Below are 16,571 nucleotides of genomic sequence, written 5' to 3'. Positions count from 1 at the left end.
GACTGGCCTCACACCCAGCCCTGTTCCCCAGTAGCACCTGAATCTTTCCTATTTAGGGACTTGAAGGTCAATAGTAATTCGCAGTCCTCTGACACTCCAGTGTTGGCTGAGGTTGGCAGGAAGAGTCAACAGGTGGAGGACGCGAGGGCCTCGTATTTAAAGCTTGACTGAAGCATGAAGCTCAGCTTGTGCCCACACCCTTGTGACCCTTGACCTAGATGAGGCCTCCCCTCACAGGACTCCCCCTGCAGCCCAGGGAGGCCAGGGTGGGCCTTGCAGAGGCCCTGCAAGGACAGCTCTGAACACTCAGCAGGAGCCTGGGGGCTGCAGGGCACAAGCCTGGATCCTCTTCCCGCCCAATGAGGGGGAGTGAAGGGATCCTGACCTGCAGACAGCAGGAGCCTGTCCCCTCTCCACTGTCTTGTCAGGAGACCTGGGACAGGAGGTTGCCCCTTCCTTCTCCTCATCCAGCCAGCTGTCCCTGATGGGTCCTCTACGTCATCCCTGTGTCTGTACCCAGGTGCCCTGAGAGGAAGCTCGTGGCCATGGCCTATACCCCCGGAGCAATGTCAAGTGTGTGGACCAAGAATCAGGTACCCTGGCCCATGAGGAGACTCCCTCTCCCTCCTCAAGCAGTTCACACACACATACACACACTCACACACACACTTTTACAAATAAGCATTATACATAGTGCAAACAAACAAAAAATCAGATTACAGGATCAAATGTTAAGGAACTATCCTCAGGTTTTAAAAGACATTGATCTTTTGTGTATTAACTATAGGGTTTGTTTCGTGAAGCCCAAGAATACTGAAGTGGGTAGCCTGTCCCTTCTCCAGGGGAACCTCCCAACCCAGGAATTGAATCGGAGTCTCCTGCATTGCAGGGGAGTCTTTACCAGCTGAGCTACCCAGGAAGCCCCACATATGACAACTTATATCTATAACAGTCTATTTTAAGTTGATAACAAGTGCGATCCCATGCTAAAGCTCATCATTTTTAGTCTCCTACCCCCAACATTGTACATTTTTGATGTCACTTTTCACATCTTTTCTTCTTGAATATTCCTTTGTTAATTATTGTAATCATAGTTATTTTTACTGCTTTTGTCTTTAAGCTTCATATTAGCTTTATAAGTAATCAAACCAGTACTGTTACTAAATATTTACCTTCCAGTGAGATTTATTCTTTCTTATCTGTTCTTGTTATTATTTAATGGCTTTTATTTTCAGCTTAAAAAAATTTTTTTTAACATCTGTTTTAAGGCCAGTTTAGTGATTAACTCCTTTAGCTTTTGTTTGGTAACCATAACCAAAATGTGCTCAGTCATGTGTGACTTTTTGGAGCCCACCAGGCTCCTCTGCCCGTGGAATTTTCCAGGAGAGAACACTGGAGTGAGTTGCCATGTCCTCCTCCAGAGGATCTTCCCCACCCAGGGATGGAACCTGCATCTCCCGAGTCTCCTGAATTGGCAGGCGAGTTCTTTACCACTCTTGACCATTCTTTAGGGCCAGCTGTCTGGAAAACTGTTTCTCTCTCTTCGATTAATGAATAATCACTTTGCCATGTAGAGTATTACTGGTTAGAGGTTTTTTTCCTTTTAGCATTTTGAATATATTGTGCCACTCCCTTCTGACTTGCAATTTTTGTGCTGAAAAGTCTGTTGATAGCCTTATGGGGGTTCCCTTGTATGTAACAAGTTGTTTTTCTCTTGCTGTTTTTAATATTCTCTCCATTATCTTTAACTTTTGACATTTTAATTATAATGTGTCTTAGTAAGGATCTCTTTAAGGCAGCAGCAGCAGTAGCAGCAATGATCTCTTTAAGGCCCTTATTTGGAACTTTCTGAGCTTCCTGTATCTAGATGTCTGATTCCTTCCCCACATTAGGTAAGTTTTCAGCCATTATTTAATCAAATAAGTTTTCTGCCCCTTTCTAGTTCTCCTTTGGAGCCCTATAATGTAGTATTGCCCTATAATGTCCTTTAATGTTGTCCCATAAGTTCCTGAAGCTATCTTCACTTGATTTCATTCTTTTTCTTCTCTGATGTTCTGACTGGGCAAGTTCCACTGCTTTGTCTTTTTTTAAAACATTTTGAAAAATATATATTTGTCTATTTATTTGGTTGCATCAGGTCTTAGTTTTGTCACGTGGCTCTTTTGTTGCAGTGCATGGACTCTCAGGTTGTGGTGTGTGAACTCAGCAGTCGCAGCGTGCGCTTAGTTGCACTGTGGCATATGGGACCTCAGTTTCCTGACCAGGGACTGAACCTACATCTTCTGCATTGCTTTCTGGTAGCTCAGCTGGTAAAGAATCCACTTGCAGCGCAGGGGACCTCAGTTCAATTTCTGGGTCGGGAAGATCTGCTAGAGAAGGGATAGGCTACCCACTCCAATAATCTTGGGCTTTCCTGATGGCTCATCTGGTAAAGGATCCGCCTGCAATGCGGGAGACCTGGGTTTGATCCTTGGGTTGAGAGAATCCCCTGGAGAAGGGAACGGCTACCCATTCCAGCATTCTGGCCTGGAGAATTTCATGGACTGTATAGTCCAGTTCAGTTCAGTCGCTCAGTTGTGACCAACTCTTTGCGATCCCATGTATTGCAACACGCCAGGCCTCCCTGTCCATCACCAACTCCCGGAGTTCACTCAGACTCATGTCCATGGAGTCAGTGATGCCATCCAGCCATCTCATCCCCTTCTCCTCCTGCCCCCAATACCTCCCAGCATCAGAGTCTTTTCCAATGAGTCAAATCTTCGCATAAGGTGGCCAAAGTACTGGAGATTCAGCTTTAGCATCAGTCCTTCCCAAGAACACCCAGGACTGATCTCCTTTAGGATGGACTGGTTGGATCTCCTTGCAGTCCATGGGACTCTTAAGAGTCTTCTCCGACACCACAGTTCAAAGGCATCAATTCTTTGGTGCTCAGCTTTCTTCACAGTCCAACTCTCACATCCATACATGACTACTGGAAAAACCATAGCCTTGACTAGACGGACTTTGTTGTCTAAGTAATGTCTCCGCTTTTCAATATGCTATCTAGGTTGGTCATAACTTTCCTTCCAAGGAGTAAGTGTCTTTTAATTTCATGGCTGCAATCACCATCTGCAGTGATTTTGGAGCCCCAAAAAATAAAGTCTGACACTGTTTCCCCATCTATTTCCCATGAAGTGATGGGACCAGATGCCATGATCTTCGCTTTCTGAATGTTGAGCTTTAAGCCAACTTTTTCACTCTCCTCTTTCACTTTTATCAAGAGGCTTCTTCGTTCCTCTTCACTTTCTGCCATAAGGGTGGTGTCATCTGCATATCTGAGGTTATTGATATTTCTCCAGGCAATCTTGATGCCAGCTTGTGCTTCTTCCAGCCCAGCTTTTCTCATGATGTACTCTGCATAGAAGTTAAATAAGCAGGGTGACAATATACAGCCTTGACTTACTCTTTTCCTATTTGGAACCAGTCTGTTGTTCCATGTCCAGTTCTAACTGTTGCTTCCTGACCTGCATACAGTTTCTCAAGAGGCAGGTCAGGTGGTCTGGTAGTCCCATCTCTTTCAGAATTTTCCACAGTTTATCGTGATCCACACAGTCCATGGGGTCGCAAATAGTCAGACAGGACTGAGCGACTTTCACTTTCACTTTCCCCTTCATTGTAAGCTGGAGTCTTAACCCCTGGGCCACCAGGGAAGTTTCCACTGCTTTGTCTTTGAGATGACTGATCCTTTCTTTACTTTACCTAGTCTGCTGCTGAACCCTTCTATTGTTTTTCAGGTCAGTTATTGTATGTTTCAGCTCTGTGGCTTCTATTTGACAATTTCTTATATTTCCCATCTCTTTGTTGAAGTTCTCACTGTGTTCATCCATTCTTCTCCCCAGTTCAGCAAGCTTCTTTATGACCATTACTTTGAACTCTTTATCAACTAAATTATTTATCTCCATTTCATTAAGGCTTCTTCCTAAGGCTTTATCGCATTTAGTGACTTGGAACAGGTTTCTCTGTTTCTTCATTTTGCTTGATCTCTGTGTTTCTTTCTATACAGTAGATGAAACCCCCTCTCTCCCAGTCTTGAAGGAGTTGCCTTGTGTAAGAAATGAATTTTTCATTCAGCCTGCTCTTAGTCATCTCTCAAACTCTTGGGATTGTTGAAGCAGCCTACTATATTTTTTAAGAGTTCCCAGTAGTTGAGCATGTGCCAAGACCTGTCCTATTGCAACGGAGCAGGACACTATGGTCCTTGCCCCTCCCCCGACTACGTCCTTTGCCTGCCTCTTGCCTATGGAAAACTTCAGTCCAAGAATAAGTTTCATTAAAGAAGTGAGAAATGCAGAAACTAAAGAAAATAGTCAAAGGAGACCAAATAATAATAATGTAGTCATTAAGCTTAGTCAAGGATCTTTCTTTCTTTCTCAAGGGCTATAGATAATACTCTGAGCCATATCCTGTGAGCTGTCTTTTTTTTTTTTAATTAATTTAATTGGAGGCTAATTACAATATTGTAGTGGTTTTTGCCATACATTGACATGAATCAGCCGTGGGTGTACATGTGTTCCTCATCCTGAACCCCCTCTCACCTCCTTCCCCATCCCATCTCTCGGGGTCATCCCAGTGCACCGGCCCTGAGCACCCTGTCTCATGCATCGAACCGAGACTGGAGATCTAGTTAACTATGATAATATACATGTTTCAATGCTATTCTCTCAAATCATCCCACCCTCATCTTCTCCCACAGAGTCCAAAAGTCTGTTCTTTATATCTGTGTCTCTTTTGCTGTCTCCCATACAGGTTATCGTTACCATCTTTCTAAATTCCATATACATGCATTAGTATACTGTACTGGTGTTTTTCTTTCTGACTTACTTCACTCTGTATAATAGGATCCAGTTTCATCCACCTCATTAGAACTGATTCAAATGCACTCTTTTTAATAGCTGAGTAAGATTCCATTGTGTACCACAGCTTTCTTATCCATTCATCTGCTGATGGACATCTAGGTTGCTTCCATGACCTAGCTATTGTAAACCGTGCTGCGATGAACATTCGAGTACACATGTTTATTTCAATTCTGGTTTCCTTGGTGTGTATGCCCAGCAGTGGGATTGCTGGGTCATATGGCAGTTCGATTTCCAGTTTTTAAAGGAATCTCCACCCTGTTCTCCATAGTGGCTGTACTAGTTTGCATTCCCACCAACAGTGTAAGAGGGTTCCCTTTTCTCCACACCCTCGCCAGCATTTACTGTTTGTGGACTTTTTGATAGCAGCCATTGTGATCTGTGTGAGATGGTACCTCACTGTGGTTTTGATTTGCATTTCTCTGATAATGAGTGATGTTGAGCATCTTCATGGTGAGCTGTCTTACAGATACTGAAACCCCAAGTGGGGAAGTTAACTACATGATGACCAGACTGTGCCCAGGATATGAGCTGCCACAATTCCAAGAACTGGCCTCAGAGAAATGGAAACAAATGGACCCTGGAACTGTACCTAAAACAATCAAGATGATGCTGGTCAGACCACCGATGATCAATTTGAAGATGACTATCAGAGCTGACTCTGCTGTTTCTGTATGTGGCTCCCTCCTCACTTCTGTCTATAAAAGCTCTTGCCCACAGGTTGCCGGTGGGGGCGGGGAGTCGGCCTTCGGAGAGATGTTCACCACTCTCGCCCCCCAGTTGTAAGCATCTGAAATAAAGCAAACTTTCCTTACCCCCAACCTGGCCTGCTTATTGGCTTTTGGGCAGAGAGCAGCCAGACCCACACACACACTTGCAGTAACACTATCCCAAAGAGGAAGATCTCAGTGCCTAGATTCAGGTTGACTGGAAGTCAGCCACATACACACACAAAGAAATTTACAGGCCAATATTCCTGATGAACACAAATGCAAAAGTCATCAACAAAATTTTAGAAAGCTGAATTCAACAATACATTAAAAGGACCACACAACATAATCAGTGGGATTTATTCTAAGGATGCAAACTATGGTTCAAAATTTACAAATCAAAAAAAAAAAAATCACAGTCAATGTGATATACCACATTAGTAAAATGAAGAACAAAAATCATATGATCATCTCAATGGGTACAAAAAAAGCATTTGACAAATTCAATATTGATTTATGATAAAACTCTCAACAAAGCAGACATAGAGGAAATACACCTCAACAAATAAAACCCTATGTGACAAGGCCACAGCAAACACCACATTCCATAGTGAAAAACTGAAATTATCTCCTCTAAGATCAGGAACAAGATAAAGACACTCACTTTTGTCATCTTTATTTAACATAGTATTAGAAGTCCCAGCCAGAGCGATTAGGTAAGAAAAAGAAATAAGCATCCAACTTGGAAAGGAGGAACTAAAAGTGTCACATTTTGCAGGTGACATGATATTATGTATAGAAAATGCTAAACACTCCATTGAAAAAAAACCTCTTAAGACTAATAAATGAAGCCAGTATAGTTACAGGATATAAACATCAATATGAAAACATATGGTGCATTTCTTTACATGAATAACAAACCAGCAGAAAGAGAAATAAGAAAACAATCTAATTTACAGTGGCATCAAAAAAATAAAATTCCTATGAAGAAGTTGAATAAATTTAGCCAAGGAGGTCAAAGACCTGTACATTGAAAACTGCACAAATAAATGGAAAAATAGTCCATGCTTATGGATTTGAATAATCAATATTTGTAAATGTCCATATACCCATAGAAATCTATAGATTCGATGCAATTTTTATCAAAATTTCAATGGCACTTTTCACAGAAATAGGACAAAGAATTAAACTTTTTACAGAACCATAAAAGACTCTGAAGAGCCAAAGTAATTTTTTAGAAAAGATGAGGAAGGCTGGTGGCATCTTGCTTCTTGCTTTCAAACTATGCAAGTGAAAGTGTTAGTCGCTCAGCTGTGTCCAGCTTTGCGATCCCATGGACTGTAGCCAGCCAGGCTCCCCTGTCCATGGAATTTTCCAGGCAAGAATAATGGAGTGGGTACCCATTCCCTTCTCCAAGGGATCTTCCCAACCCAGGGATCAACTCTGGGTCTCCCCCACTGCAGGCAGATTCTTTACCATCTGAGTCACCAGGGAAGCCCTGTATTGGAAAGGGAGAGTCTTAACCACTGGACCACCAGGGAAGTTCCTTAATGAAGGATTTTTGCGTGTATAATAGATGTTAGTCAGTATTTTTTTTTTTTTGGTAATGTGATTGTAAGTTTTAGATACCAGGGTTGTGCTGGCTTTATAAAACAGTGAAGAACTGTTGCCTGTTCATATTTTCTGAAAGAATTTGTATAAGACTGATATTATTTTTTTCTATGAATATTTATAGAATTCCTCAATGAAACTACATGGGCCTGCAGTTTTCATTGCTGTAAGATTTTAAGTGATGAATTCTAATTCATAAAAAGATATAGGATTAATCAGATTTTCTTTTCATCTTGTATCTGTTTTGCTAAGTAGTATTCTCAAGGAATTTGTCCATTTTATTCAAGTTGTCAAATTTATTTGACATTAAATTATTCCTAAGTTCCCCTTATTGTCCTTTCTATGGCTGCAGAGTTTGTTATAATATCTTATCGTTAATTGTTGATATTGGTATTTTTTGTTTTTTTGGCCTTTTTTCTTTTAAAATTTGGTTTGTTAATTTTGTTAATCATTTCAGAGAATCAACACTTGGTTTGTCAATTCCTTTCATTATTTGTATTCTATTTCATTGATTTCTACTCATATTATTATTTTTTCCCTCTTCTTCTGAGTTTAATTTACACTTATTTTATGGTGATTTAAAAATGTGAATCTTCAGGTCGCTTTTTTTTCTTTACTTTAAAAAAATTTTACTCCCCACTTCTCCCAACCCCCTATTCTTTTTAATAGAACATCTTTAATTGGAAGAGCTTCCCAGGTGGCACCAGTGGTAAAGAACCCACCTGCCAATGCAAGAGACTTAAAGAGATGTGGGTTCAGTCCCTGGGTCGGGAAGATTCCCAGGGGGAGGACACAACAACCCACTCCATTCTTGCCTGGAGAATCCCTTGGACAGAGGAGCATGGCGAGCTACAGTCCATAGGGTTACAAAGGCTAGGACACAACTGAAGTGACTTAGCATGCACTCACACTTTAATTCCGAGAAGGTGATGGCACCCCACTCCAGTACTCTTGCCTGGAAAATCCCATGGACGGAGGAGCCTGGTAGGCTGCAGTCCATGGGGTCACTAAAGAGTCGGACACGACTGAGTGACTTCACTTTCACTTTTCACTTTCATGCATTGGAGAAGGAAATGGCAACCCACTCCAGGGTTCTTGCCTGGAGAATCCCAGGGATGGGGGAGCCTGGTGGGCTGCCGTCTATGGAGTCGCACAGAGTCGGACATGACTGAAGGGACTTAGCAGCAGCAGCAGCGGTAGCACACTTTAATTGAAAACTGCAGTTTAAGCACTGTGTTAGCAGCTTTTCACAAGTTTCCACTTAGTATGTATTCATTACTATTTGTTTTTAAATTCAAAAAAAATATTCTTTTGATTTCATCTAAGAACCATAATGATTTGAAGGATGTCGCTTAATATTCAAATTTTGGAGTCCTTTTCTAGAGATCATTCTTGACTAGCAATGTAATCAGATGAAAACTTGAAATAGTCTTCTATGGACCTGGGCAATCCTTCAACATTGACATTCAGTTATCTCTATTCTGTCCCCAGCTTGCCGGTCACATTTCCCACCACCCAGATCAATACCCTCCATGCCCCTCAGAGCAGGACACAACACTAACATTAGTGCAGGCATCTTAGAACCCACACCACCCACGCATTCAGGGGGAGTCCTGTCTGCAGCCTGCTGAGTAGCCCTGTGCAGGGGCTGTGGGGCACTGGGGACAAGGTGAGGTCCTTGCTTTCCTCAGGGCAGTTCTGGCCACAGGAACCTGAGGCAAAGACAGCGATTCCCGTAAAGTCACCAAGGTGAAAAGAGCCTGGAAGGGCTGCAAGGCAGATGGGACAAGACTCCCAGTGGCAGAGAACAGGTGTGGACATGGAGGGAAAAGTCCCACAGTGCCAGGATCACAGACAAGAACGAAGTCAAAGTAACGGGAGTGGGGGGGGGGGGGTGGGGCTGGGATGGACAAGGAGCAGGCTTCCTGGTGTGTAATGTCCATTTCGGGCTGTTTGAGAGACAAACACTGGGGTGCACCAGGTGCGGTGGAGATGTGAGACTTTGCCACTCACAGACTTGTGGTGTGTGTGTGTGGAGAGTGGGTTGGGGGTGTGAGAGAGAGAGAGAGAGAGGAGGGAGACAGGAGGGCTGCGGTGGAGCAGCAGCGTGGGACAAAAGAGAGAGGGAAACGAGAGAACTTCCCTGGCGGTCCAGTGGTTAGGGTGCCGCACTTTCACTGCGGGGGTCAAGGCTGGATCCTAGGTTGGGAACTAAGATTCCTGCAGCCTTTGAGCCTTGGCCAATTGAAAGAAAGGAACTGAGAACGGAGGATGGGTCGTGGAAGTGTCTTCAGTTCGGCTCAGCAATTTGTCCACCGCTACCAAGCTGGTGAAGTTAGAGCTGAGTCCCGAGTGGGGATTTCCTTTCGTGCTTCTTACCACTTACTTCCCGCAAGTGATGCAATACTGTTAGCTGGGTTTGCAGAGTCTAGTTGGACCTTGCTGTGTTCCCATGTGACTTCCCGGAGCTGACGTAACTGTTTTAGGGTCGAGCTTGATTTTCACTATCCCTTGATAGGTCACCCAAAACAACACTACTCTTTCCTCCCTGGGGACAAATGGGCCCTAAAAGCTGCACCGTTTCGTTTTTTTGTTTGTTTTGTTTTGGTTTTTTTTGAACAAAAGATTCTTTAAATTCTATAGTGCTTTACAATTTTCAAGCGATTCACACACAGGATTTCATATAATCTCACAATAACTCTTCTTTTCCCCTCATCCCTATCTTGCCCCTCCCTGCTTCCCTCTCCTCACTGGTAACCACCAGGTTTTCTCTGTATCCCTGAGTCTGCTTCTTTTTTGTGTGTTACTCACTAGTTTGTTGTAATTTTTCTATTGCACGTGCAAGTGTAAGTAACGTGTAAGTAACATCATACAGGGTTTCTCTTTTACTCTAAACCTCATCAGCTGTGACAAAGCCATAGTGTCAGACTTGTTCTCAAGGTCTTCCTGTGCTCTGAGACCTGTTTCTTCTAAGATTGGTGTGGCTGTGGGGTTGTTTTTACAAGTAAAAAGACAGCTAGGTTAACAGTAGACCCTTCCGCCTGGAGTTCAGGGCAGCCATTAAATAGTTTTTTCAGGATGCATGCCACACCTGTTTCAGACTCAAAACAGAAATCAAAAGAACATCTTCAGACCCTTTCCTCCTAAACTAGACAGAGCCCCTGAGGCTAGTCGCCTGATTACTGGGGATTTACCCTGTAAGCCCTGTGGATTGCTGCGGAAGAAAGTGGAAGGAATTTGCAAAATGACTGACAGCAGCCCAGAAGGGGTGCTGAATGCAAGGGAGGGTGGGAAAGCTACTTTTCTGTACAAATCGAGGGGAAGAATAAATGCGATGAGCATATTCTAGAATCTCAACAAAAAAGGGGAGGGGAGAGGAAAAAGAACAAGGGACACGGGAGGGAGGAGAGGGGAAGGAAGGGGAGCGGAGAAGCTTGCAAAAGAGTTTTCCATTCTTTTTCCTTTGGAATTTACTTCTGGGACAGCCAGACAAGCCTAGGACCGGGACGGAGAACACAGGCTCTTCTCCCTCTGGGCCCGGGTCGGTCCCGCCAGGCCCTGAACCTGCTCCTTCCCCGCATGCAGCCCACGGTAGATCTCGCTCGGACATGCCCCGGCCGCAGCTGACCCGGGCATGCGCACCGCCGGGTCTTTTCCCGCCGCCATTTACCGGCCACCCGGCGCGCGTTCCGGAGTGGTACCCGCGGTGGTACTCACCCACAACACGACACCCATGACGAAGACGAGGTACCCGAACCGAAGTTTGGGGCCACCGGGGCGCCCTGCACCGGCGCTCGAGGAGGCCGGTGCCTTCCGTCCCCGCTGCCGCTTGCGGTCGGGCAGCGTTCGCTGTCGAGGTCCCCGCAGGTTGATGGCACAGTCATGAGGAATCTTCACGGTCGTCCGTGGAACTTGGAAACCCGCCTCTGATGGCCAGACGTCGGAGCTCCTCTGTATGCCGCCGCGGAGCTCCTCTGTATGCCGCCGCGGAGCTCCTCTGTTTGCCGCCGCGGAGCTCCTCTGTATGCCGCCGCGGAGCTCCTCTGTATGCCGCCGCGGAGCTCCTCTGTATACCTCCGCTCCCGCGCACTGTACTCACGCTTTCAGAGAAAGCAGGCAGAGGTGGCCCCGCCTTGTCTTACTCAGGATGTGCCGGAAAAATAAGAATCTCCGTCTCTCTCTCTAGACGGCGAGTTGAACGCAGCCTGTGCGTGCTCAGTCGCTCAGTCGTGTTCCACACTTTGCTGACCCCATGGACTGCGGCCCACCAGCCTTCTCTGTCCATGGGCTTTCCTAGACAAGAATACTGGAGTAGGTTGCCATTTCCTCCTCCAGGGATCTTCCCGATCCAGGGATGGAACTCTCCTGTCCTGCATCTCTTGCATTGGCAGACGGATTCTTTACCAGGGAGCCACCTGGGAAGGCCGAAGCACGCAGAGTTGGCATTAAAGGTTCTTCTTGAACCGGATCCCTTCTCAGGGGCAACGACCCTCCTGAGCTACCTCTGGTCCTCTGACTACCGCTCTCAGCTTCTGCTCCTCCCAGGCTCATTGACAGTGTGGGTGCAAGGGAGGGGTATCACTGTCTCCAGAGTCACATGGCAGCTCTGTCCCAGGGGAAAGTTGTTGAATCAGAGGTTTGCTCTTAGCATCTTAGTAGCCAGGTGCCTGACTGGAGTAGATACTCAATGAACAGGTGGGTGGACAGAATGAAGGTCACAGAGACGGCCATGGGTGGGTCTGAATTCAGGTCACAAATAGGCTTCGGATGTCCTCCATCACTACCTGTGCGTTGCAGTAATGCCAGGGTCAACGTCTGCCTTTCACACGCAGGACTTCATAGGATCTCCTCTCGACCCTACTGCTCTTGCAGTCAGGCAAGCTAGAGGAATCCACTCCATTCAGCCTTTCTTGGAAATTTTTCTTCCCCGTAGATTCTTTAAAGCCTTTGGGAAACAGAACTGCTGGACGCTAATTGGCATATGAAACCAAACGGGCCAGGAGGAGGAGGTCCCCACGTGGGTCAGGCGCGTCCAGCTGTCCCGAAACATCTGCGCTCTGCTGGACTTAGGTTGTGGGGAGTCCAGTATTGGGTAAGCGGCTCAAGCCTAGGTCCTACAAGGCTAGGGCGACTGTGGGCTGGGGACTGGGCAGGGGAGACACGAACCGGGAGCCTCCAGCTCCACCCTTTTGTATCCGTTTTGTGAGGTCGGTGTGGTAGGAATTAAAATTCCTTTTTCCTCCATATGTTTATCCAGCGGTTCCAATACCATTTATTGAAAACACTTTCTTTTCCCATTGAATAATATTTCTGCCTTTGTTGAAATTCAATTGACCATCTGTATGTTCCATTTCTGGACTCTATATTGTGTTCCATGGGTCTATTCATTTTCTGTCCTGTGCCAATACCACGTTACTTGATTGTGTGTGTGTGTGTGCTCAGTCGTGGTCCACTCTTAGCGACCCCATGGACTGGAGTCCGCCAGACTCCTCTGGCTGTGGAATTTCCCAGGCAAGAATACGGGAGTGGGTTGCCATTTGCTTCTCTAAAAGATTTTCTGACACAGGGATGGAGCCGCGTCTCCTGCTGCTCCTGCACTGGCAGGCGGATTCTTCACCAGTAAGCCTCCTGGGAAGCCTGTTGCCTTGATTACCATAGCTTTATAGTGAGTGTTGAAATCAGGTAGTTTAAGTCCTCCAATTGTTCTCTTTTTCCTCTGAAATTGTTTGCGTTTCGATATGTTTTATATAAAATAATTTTAAAAGTCCTGCTGGGATTTTAATCCATATTGCATTGAAAGTGATGATTGACAAGAATTAACATTTTAACAATATTGAGTCTTGCAATCAATGAGATGGTTTTATATTAGACCTTTCTTACTTAATCTTGACAACATTTGGTAAGCTTTCTGTGTACAGATTGTATACATCTTTTTTAAATGCATTCCCAAATGTTTTTGATGTTACTTTCAGTGCAATGGTTGAGATGATTGGTTTTTCTTTTCAGTCCATGGGTCCCAAAGAGTGGGACGTGACTGACTGAGCATGTTTTAGACAGCTTATAATTTCAGCTTGCTTTTTTCCAGTTGGAGAATCTTAGCCTTATAAATGACATGTTTATTCTAGTTACATTCATTGTTGTAGCTTTATTCGGAATATATGATTTGCCACAATTTTTTCATTTTGCCTTTGTTTTTTTAACAATATTTTCACTGGGTATAAATGAGTAATGAGTCAACAGGTTTCTTTCACCACTTTAATTCTTAGCTCCATTGTTTACGTCAGGTCATTCATTGGTCTTTTGAATGCAAAAAAAAATTTTTTTATGCACAAAATTTTCTCTTTGTTACTATGATGTGCCCAGGTGGTGTTTTCTTTATATTTATCTTTCTTTGGGGCTTTCTAAGCTTTTTGAATTTGTAAATTGGTGTTTTGTACTACAGTTGAGAAAATTACGGCCATTTTTTTCCTCATTTGTTCAGTTATTTCTTTTCAGTCTTCGATCCCAAACATATTCCATGGTGTTGTCCCGAAGGTCACCAAGACTCTGTTCCTTGTTTTCTTTCAGTTTTTTTTTAACCTCTGCTCTTCAGATTGAATGCTCTTTAGATCTATCAAATCTCTCTTCAAGTTCACTCATTATGTCTTCTGCAGTGTTCAAACTCTGTTAATAACATTCAAGTGAATTTTTAATTTCAGATAATGGGATTTTCAGTTCTAAAATTTCCTTTTGGTTCTTGTTTTATAGTTATCACTTCTGTGCTGAGATATCCTAACTTTGTTCATTTTAATACTTTTCTACAGGCCAAACATATATTTTAAAGCTCCCCAAAAGAGATTCTATTATGAATTAGAGGTGAGAACCAGTAAAAAGATATAAACTTTACCCGGAAGGAAGAGATATGTAATGGGAAGTATCGGTAGCAGAAAATGTTAAAATCCCTCTGTCCATGGGATTCTCCGAACAAACATACTGGAGTGGGTTGCCATTTCCTTCTGTAGGGGATCTTCCCAACCCAGGGACTGAACCTGGGTCTCCTGCATTGCAGGCAGATTCTTTACTGTCTGAACCACCAGGAAAGTCGACAGAGAAGGTATTATACTTGATTGACAAAGAAGTCTAAAGGGAAACCCAAAGACAACAGAGAATAGATAAACAAGCACAACAAGGGAATTTTAGTCTCTGACAGCAACCGCTATCACAAAAATAAATAAAACCTCACCCTAAACACCTACTTAGCTCAGTTCCCTTACCAGTTACATTATGTCTAACTTTAAGCAGAAAATTATATGGCATCCTAAAAGACCAAAGCCAAAAACACTCATTGAGGTTTAAGAGATAGAGCCAGCACCAGAATGAGACACAGATATGGTGGAGATGTTGGAATTATCACATCGGGAATTTAAAACAACTAGGCATAATATGCTAATGATTCTAATAGAAAAGTGGGCAGCATGCAAGAACAGATAGGAAATGTAAGCAGGGAGATGGACACTTCAGGAAAAAAATTCAAAAGAAATTCTAGTAACAAAAACCCCCACAATGTAACAGAAAAAAAGGATGCTTTTCATGCGCTCATGAATAGAATCAGCGGAAGGGGAAGCATCAGTGAGCTTGAATCAATGTCAACAGAAACTTAGAAACCTAAGTACAAAGGGGAAAACAAAAGAATTAAAAGGGCAGAACAGAATATTCAAGAACTGTGGGACAATTTAAAAAGGAAGTAACATAAACATAAGGGGAATACCAGAAAGAAAAGGAAAAGAGAAGAAAAAGAAGTATTCGAGGAAATAATGACTTCACATTTTCAAAAATAAATGATAGACATCAAACCACATATGTAGGAAACAAGCAGAACACCAAGCAGGAAAAATGTTAAAAAAAAATTTATGCATAGGCATCTCATACCCAAGCTACAAAATACCAAAGAAAAAAAAGAGAATCTTAAAAGAGGCCTGAGGCTCAAGAGAGAGGGGATATATGCATATATATAGATAGCTGATTCAAGATGTTGTACAGCAGAAACTAACAACATCGTAAAGCAATTATACTCCAATTAAAATATTTTTTTAATTATATGGTTTCATGATTGATTGTGAATAAACTGAATTTCAATTCTAAAAAAGAAAAATCCTGAAGGAAAAAGCATTTTTCCTGCAGAGGATGAAGAATAAGAATTGTAAAAAAAAAAAAAAAAACCAAGAAGAAAGTGAGGTAAAATACTTAAAGTGTGAAAGGAAAGAAAATCCCACCAACCCAGGGTTCTTTGTGGAAGAAAATTGTTCTTCAGAAGTAAAAGAGAAGTAACAACTTTCTCAGACAAACAAAAATTGAGGAAACTTGGGCCTTGCAAGATATGCTTTTAGGAAGGTGTTTTGTTTTTTTTTTTTCCAGAAAGAAAGGAAATGATAGAGGTCAAACACTAAGATTTGCATAAAGAAAATAGCTTTAGAGAAGGAATAAAATAAGACAAATTTTTTAAAAAGGCAAATTAAAATCTTGTACTTAGTTTTTTGAAAGAAGGTCTATATATTCAACAGTTCTTTATTGAACACCGACTATGAACCAGTAACTCTTTAGACTTTGGACAGCCAGAATGTCATCCTGGAGCTTATCCACTAGTAAATATATCCACAAACCACTTTCTGATTCTTCAGTGAAAACTATATTAATTATATTGCTATGAAGTTTGACTATTTAATCCAGATTAGAGACAAATGACATTCTAAGATTACTTATTCTCGTTTGGTCCAACAAAAACTCTGGAGTGAAGTCACTCAGTTGTGTATGACTCTCTGTGACCCCATGGACTGTAGCCCACCAGGCTCCTCTGTCCATGGAATTCTCCAGGCAAGAATACTGGAGTGGGTAGCCGTTCCCGTATCCAGGGAATCTTCCCAACCCAGGAATCAAACCCAGGTCTCCTACATTGCAGGTGTCTTTACCGTCTGAGCCACAGAGAAGCCCATTTGATGCCACAGATAATAATTTGCTCCAAATGATACTAGCCAAAAGGTATGTGGTGATGATAACTTCTTGATAAGTGAAATGAATGAAAGCAGTATTATGAAGGATGGGAGGGAGGGATTGGGATGGCATTGCTGTTGAGTACCTGTACTGCCTGTGAAGTGATAGTGTTATTAGAAAAAGGACTTGGATTAGTTTTATTTTTAAGTTCTTGTCATTTGTGTATGTGGCTGCACTGTCTTAGTTGCAGCAGGTGGGCTCAGTAGTTTTGGTGCACAGGCTTGGTTGCCCTTTGTAAACCAAAGGACAGCTACTTAGAAAGTACAAATAGAAAAAGAAGAAGTAAAACTTATATGCCAACAGAGGTTAAAAATGAAATCACATAAAGTGT

The sequence above is a fragment of the Bubalus kerabau genome, chromosome 4 (assembly GCF_029407905.1).
Source record: "Bubalus kerabau isolate K-KA32 ecotype Philippines breed swamp buffalo chromosome 4, PCC_UOA_SB_1v2, whole genome shotgun sequence".
NCBI classification, from domain to species: Eukaryota; Metazoa; Chordata; class Mammalia; order Artiodactyla; family Bovidae; genus Bubalus; species Bubalus kerabau.
Note: the sequence above shows the minus strand (reverse complement) of the source record.